The sequence below is a fragment of the Anomaloglossus baeobatrachus genome, chromosome 4 (assembly GCF_048569485.1).
Source record: "Anomaloglossus baeobatrachus isolate aAnoBae1 chromosome 4, aAnoBae1.hap1, whole genome shotgun sequence".
Lineage (NCBI taxonomy): Eukaryota > Metazoa > Chordata > Amphibia > Anura > Aromobatidae > Anomaloglossus > Anomaloglossus baeobatrachus.
In genome coordinates this window covers 419,398,557-419,411,023 of record NC_134356.1, presented here as the reverse complement: position 1 = coordinate 419,411,023, position 12,467 = coordinate 419,398,557, and the positions used below count along the sequence as shown (strand labels likewise).

Genomic DNA, 12,467 nt, shown 5'->3' with positions numbered 1-12,467 from the left:
ACACCCAGTCCGTACATATACGACCCCCCATTTATTCGTCGTGTCCGGAGACCCTCGAGCCACCACCCCTGAAGGCCCGGACGCCGGCTGCTGGCACGGGGGCGGCACACCCCGAAAATTGGCGTCACAAACATGATACTTACCCATCCACTTACCTTGTGGAAGTGTGCCTTGTATTGGACAGTCAGCGGTGATCCGTTGCAAAAATTTCAGAAGTCGCCATTTTGTCGCGAAAAACTACAGCCCAGCGTCGTCTTCCCCGCAAAAAGGGCGAGAAAGCCGAAGCCCCGCCCCCTGGGAACGTGGCCGGAAAGAGAGGCCGGAAGTCGCAAAATGAAATTTACAGGCCTGAAAGAGGAGTGCCAGCAAAAGACCAAGGGGGGGCGGGGTGTGAAGATTCTGCAAACTCAATACGGCCCAGTCCGTACATATACGACCCCCCATTTATTGAGTGTGTTCGCGAGACCCCCGGGTCCGGAGACCCTCGAGCCACCACCCCTGAAGGCCTGGACCCGAGCAGTGCCGGCTGCTGGCACAGGGGCGTCACACCGCCCACAGGGGCGTGATACCACAGAAAACATGCTACACCCATGGGGTTAGAGCCCCTGCTCTTTAACATAGGGTACACGTAAGTAATAACATTTTTATGCATGCACATTACACAAAATTACAACACAGGGATGGGTAGGAAGGGGTTACTAGGCCACACATCACCCTGCTACTAGGTTAGAACACAAATTACATGACAGGTTCCCTTTAACATATGAGCTATGGATTATTCAGAAAAAGGAGGAGCTGATGTAGGCATCTATGGTAGGTAGCTATGAACAGAGACATGGATGACTGTTCTGTCCCACTCTTCAGTGATAATAATTGTCAGACTTTATGGGATGGGTGTAGTTTATGGCATAGAGCAATTATACCTTGAAAACATCCACTAGGTGCAATTTTGTGCATGTTACTATTTATCATATTACCCGTCATACCTTCTTGGGTATATGGCAATGTATTCTCTGCTGTCACGCATCAGATAAAGAAATGTGCTCAGTGCTAATGCTTTTATATACCAGGGGAAAAAAAAAAATTCAATAGGAAACTTCATCATCAACAGTGCCAATGTTTTAAAACCAAGGAAATGTTTATAGAAAACCAATCCCCCCCCCCAAATGTTTCCTATAGATCAATATTTATATCAGATCGGACACTATAGGTCCAATATATGTATAATGGCCCTTTTGCCATGCCTGGATTTATTGTATACAACATTTGGAAGTCATTTTTCCCTCTGACAATATTTTTGCATGTGTGACATCTGCAACCAAATACTGAGCTGTTGTAGAACCCAGAAGGGGATTTCATGAGGGGCAACGTGTAGAAACATTCCTACCACATTACCACTTTTATAAATATATGTCATGTGCTCAATTTTTATTTTGTCTGGGGTCATATATTTTTCTATTTTATAGCTATGAAGACATATGTGAGCTAATTGGTACCTGCAGAGCAGTCATACTACTCCATAAAACAATGCTATTTGCACAATACTATAGTTCAGTTACATGGTTTACATGATTCATTTTACAGGGTTTCATGATAAAAATCTATGACAAAGCGCCTGAGTATTTACAATACAAGTTCAGTTTCTGCTGCAAACATTGTAAATATGAGCGCTGGTATTCTTTACTGTAACAGCAGGAGCAAGAGCCAACCGGCTTCACATGCTCAAGCAGAAGAGAACAGGGTGTGAAGTTATACTCTGCTGCCACAATATCTACTTCTGTGTAGGACCCTCATGTTTGGACATTCGGAGAGATTCTGCTCAGTTTGTGCTCATAGCCCAAGAATGCAAATACAAGGAGCAATTAGGCCTTGTGCGCACTAGGCGTTTTTAACCGCGATTTTGTACTGAAAACGCAGTGACATTGCTTCCCCAGCAATGTCTATGGGTTTTCAGAAGTCCTGTCCGCACACAGCGTTTTTTTGTAGCTGCGTTTTTGTGGTGACCACAAAAATGCAGCATGTCAATTATTTCTGCGTTTTTCACTGCGTTTTTCACCCATTGAGTTCAATGAATGTTCAACAACGCAATGAAAAACGCATATAGCCGCGTTTCTATGACTAAGGCTATGTGCGCACACTGCGTTTTTTTGACGCTGCGTTTTTGGCCGCTAAAAACGCACAAAAACGCACCTGCGTCGAAAAAACGCGGCAAAAAACGCACGCGTTTTTTGCTGCGTTTTGCTGCGTTTTTGCTCACTGCGTCCTTATGCGTTTTTTATCAGTGAACAAAAAAAAAAAAAAAAAAAAAAAAGGTCTGATGTCATTTCCTTCTTCAGTGTGTTCTTCATTCTCCACTAGTGTATGCAGAAGAGCAGACAGCTGCAGAACTACAAGGCTCAGCATACTCCATCCAATAGTGTATGCAGGAGAGCAGACAGCAGCTGCAGAACTACAAGGCTCAGCATGCTCCATCCAGGACTGTATGCCTGAGGGAGAGTCAGGGGGAGCAGACCTACAAGGCTCAGCATCCTCCATCCAATAGTGTATGCAGGAGAGCAGACAACAGCTGTCGAACTACAAGGCTCAGCATGCATCCTCCTTCCAGGACTGTATGCAGGATTTCTTTGCCCCCCCAAACAAAAAAAAATGACGTGGGCTTCGCCATATTTTTGTATGCTAGCCGGGTACAGCAGGCAGGTACGGGCTGCCCCCAACCCCCAGCTGCCTATTGGTACCCGGCTGGGAACCAAAAATATAGGGAAGCCCTTTTTTTTTTAAAATTATTTCATGAATTTCATGAAATAATTTTAAAAAAAAAATGACGTGAGCTTCGCCCAATTTTTGAGTCCAGCCGGGTACAACTAGGCAGCTGGGGATTGGAATCCACAGTGCCAGGTGCCCATGCTTTCTGGGCACCCCCGCTGTGAATTGCAGTCCCGCAGCCACCCCAGAAAATGGCGCTTTCATAAAAATGCAGCGTGAAAAAAACGCCTAGTGCGCACATACCCTAACTGTGTTATAAAAAAGAACCATGAGGCCGTGTGCACAAATTGCAATTTTATGGAGTTTGTTGCTGTGTTTTTGAGTGAAGATGTCACACAACCTGAAGGAAATCCTGATGCCAGCAAAGTCAATGACAATCTTAAAGTGCTGTGCACACGATGCTTATTTTCTCCTTGCAGATTTGGTGCAGAAAATAATCCACAGCATGTCAATTCTTTCAGTGTTTTTGCAGCATTTCTTCACCCATTAACTTCAATTAAGTCAGACAAAAACACTATAAAAAAGCAGGTCTAAAATGGATTGCGGATTTGCATGAACTTTTAGGCTATGTGCGCACGTTGCGTACTGGCCCTGCAGAAAATTCTGCAGCGATTTGAAAAGCACACATGCGCTTCAAATCGCTGCAGAAACAAAAGCCGATTTCATGCGCTCTGAGTGCAGCCCCTCCCATAGACAGAGCGGGGGGATGCATGCAGAGCGCACGAAAGAAGTGACATGTCACTTCTTAGAACGCAGCGCTTCGGCAGCAGCTGAAGCGCTGCGCTCTAATACGCCACGTGCGCACATCTCCTGCACAATCTCCATAGATTATGCTGGGGACGCAGGACGCATGCAGTTACGCAACGTGCGCACATAGCCTTAGACAGTAGTGAATGCTATAGAGATAGGTTTTATTATCTATTTGGCCTTAGTATCAATAAGACCATGTTCGCACAGTCAGTATTTGACATCAGTATTTGTAGCCAAAACCAGGAGTGGAACAGTCAGAGGAAAAGTATAATAGAGACAAGTCACCACTTCTGTATTTTTCACCCACTACTGATCTTGGCTTACAAATACTCATGTGAAATACTGACCGAATACTGAATGTGTGACCGTAGGCTAAAGGGGACTTTACACACAGCGATATCGCTAGCGATGTCGCTCGTGAAAGCACCCGCCCCTGTCGTTTGTGCGTCACAGGCAAATCGCTAATCGTGGGCTAATATCAGGCTGGTAAGGTTCATGGTTATTGTACCCTTCCCAGCCTAAAAATACCAATCAACAGCTGCCCCAGAAGTGGTGGAAGACATAAGATATGCCATTTCTGGTCATTCACTTCGGCTCTTCCCGATTGACTTGGTGCAGTGGAAATCGGGGTAATGGTAGTTGGGGTTGAAGTCAGATGTAAAATACACAAACATACTTTGAGAAGAAAAAAAAAAAAAAAAACCCACAACCACACAACACTTCCCGTGACTCTCCATTTTATAAAAAAAAACCAAAAAAAAAAAACCAAACCTCTCTCATTCTCAGCTCCAACGTATTCCAGCGGTTCCCACGGCGGTCCTCGATTTCCTGAAATCAAAGAGTATGGTGCGCCAGAACAAAGCTAAATAGGCTTTGAGGAGCAGCCACTCCTGGCGCACCACGAGACTCAGGACAAGGATGGGCGGTGACGTCAGGAATGTCACTGCTCATCAAAGTCGCTGGGTATCAGAGTGATGAGCGGTGGCGAATGGTGTAAGAACCACTTGACTACGTCTGAGTTGGGAACTTGGATTTCTGAAAAATTGGTAAACGAGGGACAGCATCTTGTTTTATTTCTCTTGTTAGGCATTTCAGGTTTTCATTTGTGGACTACATCGGCTGCCACAAACTACGACGGAACTGCTTGGGGTTTTTTGCTTTGTTTTAAATAAAATGTTGAACAAGGCAAAGTCTGGGGGGTGTTTGTTTTTTTTTGTTTTTTAAATAAAGTGTGTTTGTTTTTCTTTTGACTTACTAGGTTAATAATGGGGGTGTCTGATTGTCACCTTTCCATTTCTAACCCGTGGGCTTGATGCCAGCTGTCACGACATTGCCGACATAAACCGCAATTACAATTAGCTTGATTACTAGCGCAGAAGGGCAAATTGAGAAGAGCTGAGGTGACGCGCCAGAATTGGTGTATCTAATGTGATGCTCCACTTCTGGAGTGGCTACCGGCTCGTAATTGTAAACTGGGAAGGTCCAAATAACTATGGAACTTACCTGACTGAATATCTGCTCACAGCTATCTGCTGAACCTTTGCTGGTTATCAAAAATAAGAGAACCCCACGCAGTTATTTTTTCATTTACTCAGAAAAAGCTGTCCAATAAGCTGCACATGGTGCAATTTTATTATGTCGGAGGGTTGTGCAATTATATGTCACTTTGTCTATGTACAATATCTATCTCTATATCATTCATTGGTCTCCAAAAACTGCATAAAAAGGCATTGAAATTACAGCCAAGGCTGGTTTTACACAACCGGCATTTCGCCGCTTTGCCGGATCCGTCACACTCCAGTACAGTACAGTACAATGGCATCGCAGCAAGCGCCGGTCACTTGCTGTCATGTGACCGGAGCATGTGACCGGAACTTGCTGCGATGCCATTGCACTGTACTGTAGTATGACGGATCCGTCAAAGCGGCAAAATGCCGAATGTGTGAAACCAGCCTAATCCGCGTTTTTGCTGCCAAGAGATGCAGAAATGGGGCCGAAATGTCTGCATCCAAAAACTGAACGTGCGCACTTACCATTAAATGAATCCGTCAACAAGGAAAAGTAATCCATGTTATAGAGCAGGGGGAGCTGAGTAGACTGATGTACAGTTCTGTTGGAAAAGCCTTTATTTTACTGAATCCTCTGCTCTTTCTAGGTGGTCCTATCAGTGACTGACAGATTTGCTTGTATACGTGCATATAGAGATAAGCAAATAGCCTCTTTAGGGGTTAATAGGACTTGCACTCTAGCTTAGAGGTAGCAATTAGGAATGATCAAATACTTCAATTATTCGATTCGCGAATATTTTCCGAATACCTCGCCGCTATTCGATTATTCGTGAATATTCGATGCGCAATGTAAGTCTATGGGAAACCCGAACAACAACTATTGGGAACTATTCGGTCTTCCCATAGACTTACATTGCACATCGAATAGTGGCGAGGTATTCGGAAAATATTCGCGAAGCCGAATAATCGAAGTATTCAATCATCCCTAGTAGCAATCTTAGGAGTCAATAGCTGTCAATCACTAATAGAGTAGCCAACTGGACTGATAATCCCAGAAATAGCAGAGGTTTAAATGCATGAATCACAGGTTATTGTCAATCTTTTCTCTGAAAACTCAGCTCCCCTGCTCAATAACAGGATGCCTGCATTTTACTGGTGACAGGTTCCCGTTAAGAACATTCCTTCCTGAAATCAAAACATATTATCCAAAGGGCTCCTTCACTGATATGGGTTTTTTTTTTCCATAAGATTTAGACTATTTCAGTTGTTTTTTTTTAATAAGCCCTGTTGGTTACATTTGTCAATTTTCTATTGTTGAGCGAGCCAATGAAAAAAAAAAAAAAAAACACACACAACACCCACAAAAAATGTCCCGTGTGCCCTCTGTTCACATTTTGCTTAATAAAATTCAACTTACATGTTATTATGGCTATGCCCATAACGCAATGAGTTGCAATACACCATCCTAACTTATGTGTCACACAGAACTGAATTCCGGTTTCCAGAAATGGCTAAAATCACTTGCATGACTGGCATCATCCCATCTGCTCCCCTGTAAGCTCATACAGGCGCCCTATAAATCCACAGCACACTGCTTTACTTTGCCAGAACAAAACACCCAAGGACTATTCATATCCGGTATGGCTATTGTGCCACAAATACATCATGAATCAAATGTTAGAAAAGGGAACTGGCAAGAAGGACGTACACCTTCAACCACTGTAAAAACCTTGTGGTTTGATATGTTACCAGGTCTTCCATGGTAGAGGTCTATACCTGCACAGAACATACAGTAAGGCCCAGTGCCAACGCTGTGTAGTTTTGATGAGTATTTTCAGAAATCTGCATCAAAATCTGCATGTCCATTGTGAAGCCAGCAAAGTCTATGAGAATTCAAAAGTGCTGTGTCCACGTTGCTTATTTTTCCCTTGCGTATTTGGTGCAGAAAAAAAAAAAAAATCTGCACCAAGTATGCAAGGGAAAAAAAAACTACACTATGCAACCCAGTAAGTGACATATCGCTGCACTCAGGATCTCAGCCCCTCTCAGATTAGGTGTCATAAACCTGATGACAGATTCCCTTTAATGTTTAGGCTATGTGCCCACGGGAGTTTGTAGCTGCTGATGTATCCGCAGGTACGGCCGCATGTTTCCCGCAGCTGCCCGCCGGCATCCGCAGCTATTTTTAGCTGCGGGATTCCAGCGATATAGTTGCGGTAAACCTGCGGACTTTCATGCGAATTACCTGCGGACGTCCTGGCCTCTATCTCCATAGCGGAGGGCCGGGATTTCCGCAGGAATAATTGACATGCAATTACGTGCAGCTTCTGGACATCTGCACCATGTTCCGCAGCCGCACTTTCCGCAGCGTGGACACAGACACTCCCCACGTCCCATAGGACAACATGGGGAGTGTCTGTACATGCTTAACCTGCGGATTTATATGGAAAAAAAAAAAAAATGAAAAAAATCCGCAGGTTTTCCGCGGCAAAATCCGCAGAAACAAGCTCCCGTGGGCACATAGCTTTACACTCGGCACATAAGTTAGGATGGCAAGTTTTACCATTGCCCCAATAGACTGCGCCTTTTCTATTTCATAATAAGGTTTTATGATGCCATTACACACATCCAACCCCTGCCCCATATAACGCCTTCTCACTTTGGCCCATGGATAGGTTTTGTGAAATGTTTTTTCTTTTTTAAAAATAAAATTAAAAACAGACCAAGAGTTTCTAATGGTTGAAAGTTACAAGCTCAGTAGTACTCGCCTTACAGATTCCACACCGGTTTCTGTACTATGGGGTCCAAGGAGGACGTGACTGGTACAGCCATTACATGGGAGTGGCAGGAGATTGGTAAAATGCTTTTTCTTCAATTTACACCATTCTAAGCTTTGGAAAAATGTTTTCAATGAGCTGGAAAACCCCTCTAATAAACAGGATACCCTCCATTGCTGTGTAATGTCATGTTACACTTTCAGAAAGGTTTCAGTTCTTCACCACAGAGAAATATTTATAGATCGGTGGAAACACCTGAGCCCAGCACTGAGCAGCACCCCTGGTGGAGCACTGATCTCTGCATTTCAGTGTTCCCATTCACTGACAGCAAACATCTCCTAGAAACACCAAGCATATCACAAAGTGGCAGAACTGCGCATTGTACAATTTGCTTTACAGGCTCCAAACCCTTTCAGCATCTATTCTCCCTCAAAAATCACTGGACCCCCCAACAGTCACATTAAAACCTGGAACTACAGTCACAGACAGATCACCACAAATGGAGAGATCACATTGTGCCTTAAGCCCCCATCACATTTAATGACTTTCCAGCGATCCCGAAAACGATACGACCTAGTAGGGATCGCTGGTAAGATGTCAAACAGTCTAATCTTCCCAACGACGCAGCAACGATACAGCGACTGTAGCGCCCTGTATAACAGTCTCGGTGGTACGTGTCTGAGCTCTGAGTTGTCAATGAGGTCATTGGTAAGGCTACTTTCACACATCAGTTTTTTCCCCATCAGGTACAATCCGGAAAAAAACGGGTAAACCGGATGCGGTATCGCATCCGGTTTATCCCCATAGACTTGCATTGTAACCGGATTGTACCTGATGGCTTTGCGGTGCATCCGTTTTTTTCCGGATGCGGCAAAATAAATAAATGCGGCGGCCGGATAGAACGTTCCCTGCAACGTTTTTTGCTCCGGCAAAAAAAAAACCGCATCACGCCGCATCCGGCCGCTGCGGCGCATTTTCAATGCATGCCTATGGATGCCGGATGCGGCAAAAACCGCATCCTGCCGCCGCATGCGGTTTTTTCCACTGCGCATGCTCAGTAGCGTGCCGCAACCGGAAAAAACCGGACCGGCCGCATGTAACAACTTATGCAAAGGATGCGGTGTTTTCACCGCATCCGTTGCATAGGTTTCACAGCCGGATTGAGGCTGTCACACCGATGCAGCAGGACCTCGACGATCAAAAAAATGGTCCAGGCCATTCCGACAAGACCTGCGATCTCACAGCAGGGGCCTGGTCGCTGCTATGTGTCAAACGTAGCGAGATCGTGGACGAGGTCGTTGTGTCACAGAATCGGTGACTCAGCCGCGATCTCACTATGTGTGATGGTACCTTTAGCTCATTATTTGGCAACACAAGGATAAAACAGAAGGCAGACAGACAAGTAGTCACATGGCCAGAACCTACAAGATAGTATATAGACACTTTTGTGTTACTTTGGTAACCAAGTACCAGATCTAGCAATAGTCCAAATACACATCAAATCACATCCGCTCCCAGCGGTGCCGACCGGTATTTCTCGTGGAATGCAGAGACAGATTCGCCACTCAGGAGTCTTAGAAAGTTAGGTGAGGTCACCACAAGAAGATGAAATGAGGAACGGCGGGGTAGAAATCTTACAAACCTTTATTAATGGTGCATTTTACATTTAGGAACACTGAAAAATATAAATTAAAGGGAAGGGGTCGTCAAAAAAAAAAAATTGCATTCAATAACTGAAAAAAATGTAAAGTATTAATGTTATGTTTAAATAATATATTTGTTTATAATTGAGAAAAATATTAAAAAAAATTAAGTTTGATATTTTCCACTCAAACACTAGGGGGCAGCAGCTGAAATCCTGCTGTAGAGCTACTGTAGATCTAGCTCACATTACAGCTGCAGTAAAAGTGGGCAGAATCTGCTCTCCTGTGTGTGATGTCACAGCTCCACTCCCAATCTGGGGGTTTCCAAAAGGATAACAGAGAATGAAGTTTAGGATCACAGTGCGGAGCCATTTTGTTGGTGACAGCAGAGTGATCCTAATAGGTCTAAAGTGTCACTAATGCCAGCTGCATAGTGCTTCGCTGTTTTCCCATGCCCCGCTGGCTGTTTCCCCATGCCATGATGTATCCCGCACCCCCATATATTGTGCTGTCGGCAGGGATTGGAGGTCTGAGGTGACATATGGCGAGGAGGGGTGATCTGCAGCCTGAGCAGCACTGCACTACAGATGTCATGCCGCGATCACTGCATACGCTGTGTGCTCCACAAAGATGGCGCATCCATTTCACAGCAGACACTATCTCTGTATTAAGTCTAGGGGTCGGAGTCCGACTGTCAGAGTGAATGCCCTGGGCGCTGCCATAAAGGAGGTAACTGTCGTTATTCACAGCAAATCCAAGATGGCAGCGCCCAGTGTGTCAGTAAAACTATAAATTAAATTAAAAGTAAATAAACAGTGAATTTAATTTTCAAATAAAAATACTTGATTCCATAATCACTATTATCAATACAAAAATAAAAAAGCGACACCTTCCCTTTAAATTCTATTTGTAATAAAAAAATTAAAAAAAAATTATATTCTACAAAGTTTTTTAATTACCTCAGACATCGTGCAGTCCCCCTCACCATATACCTCAGGTTTAACCCCTTCACGACCATGGACGGATATTTCCGTCATGGAGAGTGTCCCGTTAAGCCCCGCCCCCTGCCACGGGCAGGCGGCGTGGATCGGCACACATATCAGCTGTTTTCAACAGCTGACATGTGTGCCTGCATGTTACGAGTGGAATCGCATTCCACCCGGAACATTAACCCCTTAGATCTTGCTGCCAAAGTCTGGCAGCGAGATCTAAATGTGCACGGCCATGTTTTTACTTACCGCTGCCCCCACCGGAAGTCACGTGAGTGATCACGTGACGTTCGATGGTTGCCATCGTAGCACAGGGTCATGTGATGACGCCTGCAGCTACGAAGTTTCACTTTCGTTTTTCCTCGGCCAGGAGCAGAGGAAAAAAGAAAGTGACTATTTCTGCTGTTTACAGCGGTATAGCTGTGATCAGCAGATAGCGATCGGATTGCTGATCGCTATAGCCCCCTAGGGGGACTAGTAAAATAAAAGTAAAAAAAAAAAATTTAAAAAAAACAAAACAAAACACACTAAAAAAGTTCAAATCACCCCCCTTTCCCCCCATTGAAGTTTAAAAGGGTAAAAAAATAAACACACACATTTGGTATCGCTGCGTTCAGAAATGCCCAGTCAAAATATAAAATCAATTAATCTGATTGGTAAACGGCGTAGTGGCAAAAAAATTCCAAACGCCAAAATTACGTTTTTTGGTCGCCGCAAGTTTTACGCAAAATGCAATAACAGGTGATCAAAATGTAGCATCTGCGCAAAAATTCTACTATTAGAAACATCAGCTCGAGACGCAAAAAATAAGCAGTCATTGCGCCATAAAACCCAAAAAATGAGAACGCTATGGGTTTCGGAAAATGGCGCAAAACGTACGCCACTTTTATTGGACAAGCTTGTGAATTTTTTTTAACCCCTTAGATACAGTAAACCTATACATGTTTGGTGTCTACAAACTCGCACCGACCTCAGGCATCATACCCACACATCAGTTTTACCATATAGTGAACACCGTGAATAAAACATCCCAAAAACTATTGTGCCATCACACTTTTTTTTGCAATTTTTCCACACTTGGAATTTTTTTGCCGTTTTCCAGTACACCATATGGTAAAACTTATGGTTTCATTTAAAAGTACAACTTGTCCCGCAAAAAACAAGCCCTCATATGGCAAGATTGACGGAAAAATAAAAAAAAGTTACGGCTCTCGGAAGAAGGGGAGCAAAAAACAAAAACGGAAAGTGCCCCGGGGCTGAAGGGGTTAACCAGAACATCCTTCCCCACACATACAGCCCCCCCGTAGATGTGCACCCACAGTCCCCATTCACCCCAGTAGAGAACGCAGTTACCCCCCAGTATAGACACCCCACAGTTGTTGCCCTCCTTCCCCCGTACAAACTCCCCACAGTCATTCCACCCCCCCCCCCCCATACACCCCGTTCACACCCCCCGTCCACGCACATAGGACACTGTACAGGAGGCCAGGTAACAAGTGGCTGGTTACCCCCCTCCCCCCGTGCCCCCGGTATCCCGCGGCCCACAGTGGGCTCCTACCTGTGCAGGTGACTCCACTATCGGCAGGAGCGGCAGTGCCTCAGCTGAGCCTCCGGTTCCTCATGCTGCAGGAGGGCGCTGCACACAATGGAGGGGACGTGACTCAAACATTCACTGAACACAGCAAACAAACAAAAAAGCAGAAGCTACATGTGAAAGCAGAAGGAGGGGGAGTCACTTCCTGGTCCAAGCTTCTTGTCAGGGAGAAGTGGAGGAGGGCGCAGCCTGGCTACAGGTGAGACACCCCTCCCCGCCCTTCCGGAAATGGTGGCGCCCGAAAATAAGCTGTGCAGTGACTGGTGCATATTCATGTATGCAACGTTTGTAGGGACCAGTGTACTTGTGTGTGCAGATTGTGTGGTGATCAGTGTGGACTATGCAGTCACTGGAGTACATTTATGGAAGCAACATGTGTGGTGACTGGAGTACAATTAGGTATGCAGCTTATGTAGTGATCAATGTATAGGAATGCGTGCAGC

The 12,467-nt window shown here is 44.8% G+C and overlaps 1 protein-coding gene across 2 annotated transcripts in view; it reads right to left on the bottom strand.

Moving 5' to 3' along the window:
* Nucleotides 1-12,200, bottom strand: part of IRF5 (interferon regulatory factor 5) — a 67,198-nt gene extending 54,998 nt beyond the window's left edge. For both annotated transcript variants that reach the window (XM_075345389.1, XM_075345390.1), the window contains exon 1: nucleotides 11,989-12,200. The gene's annotated coding sequence lies outside the window, so the exon portion shown is untranslated. The remainder of the gene's footprint in view (nucleotides 1-11,988) is intronic.
* Between the last annotated feature and the right edge of the window lie 267 nt (nucleotides 12,201-12,467).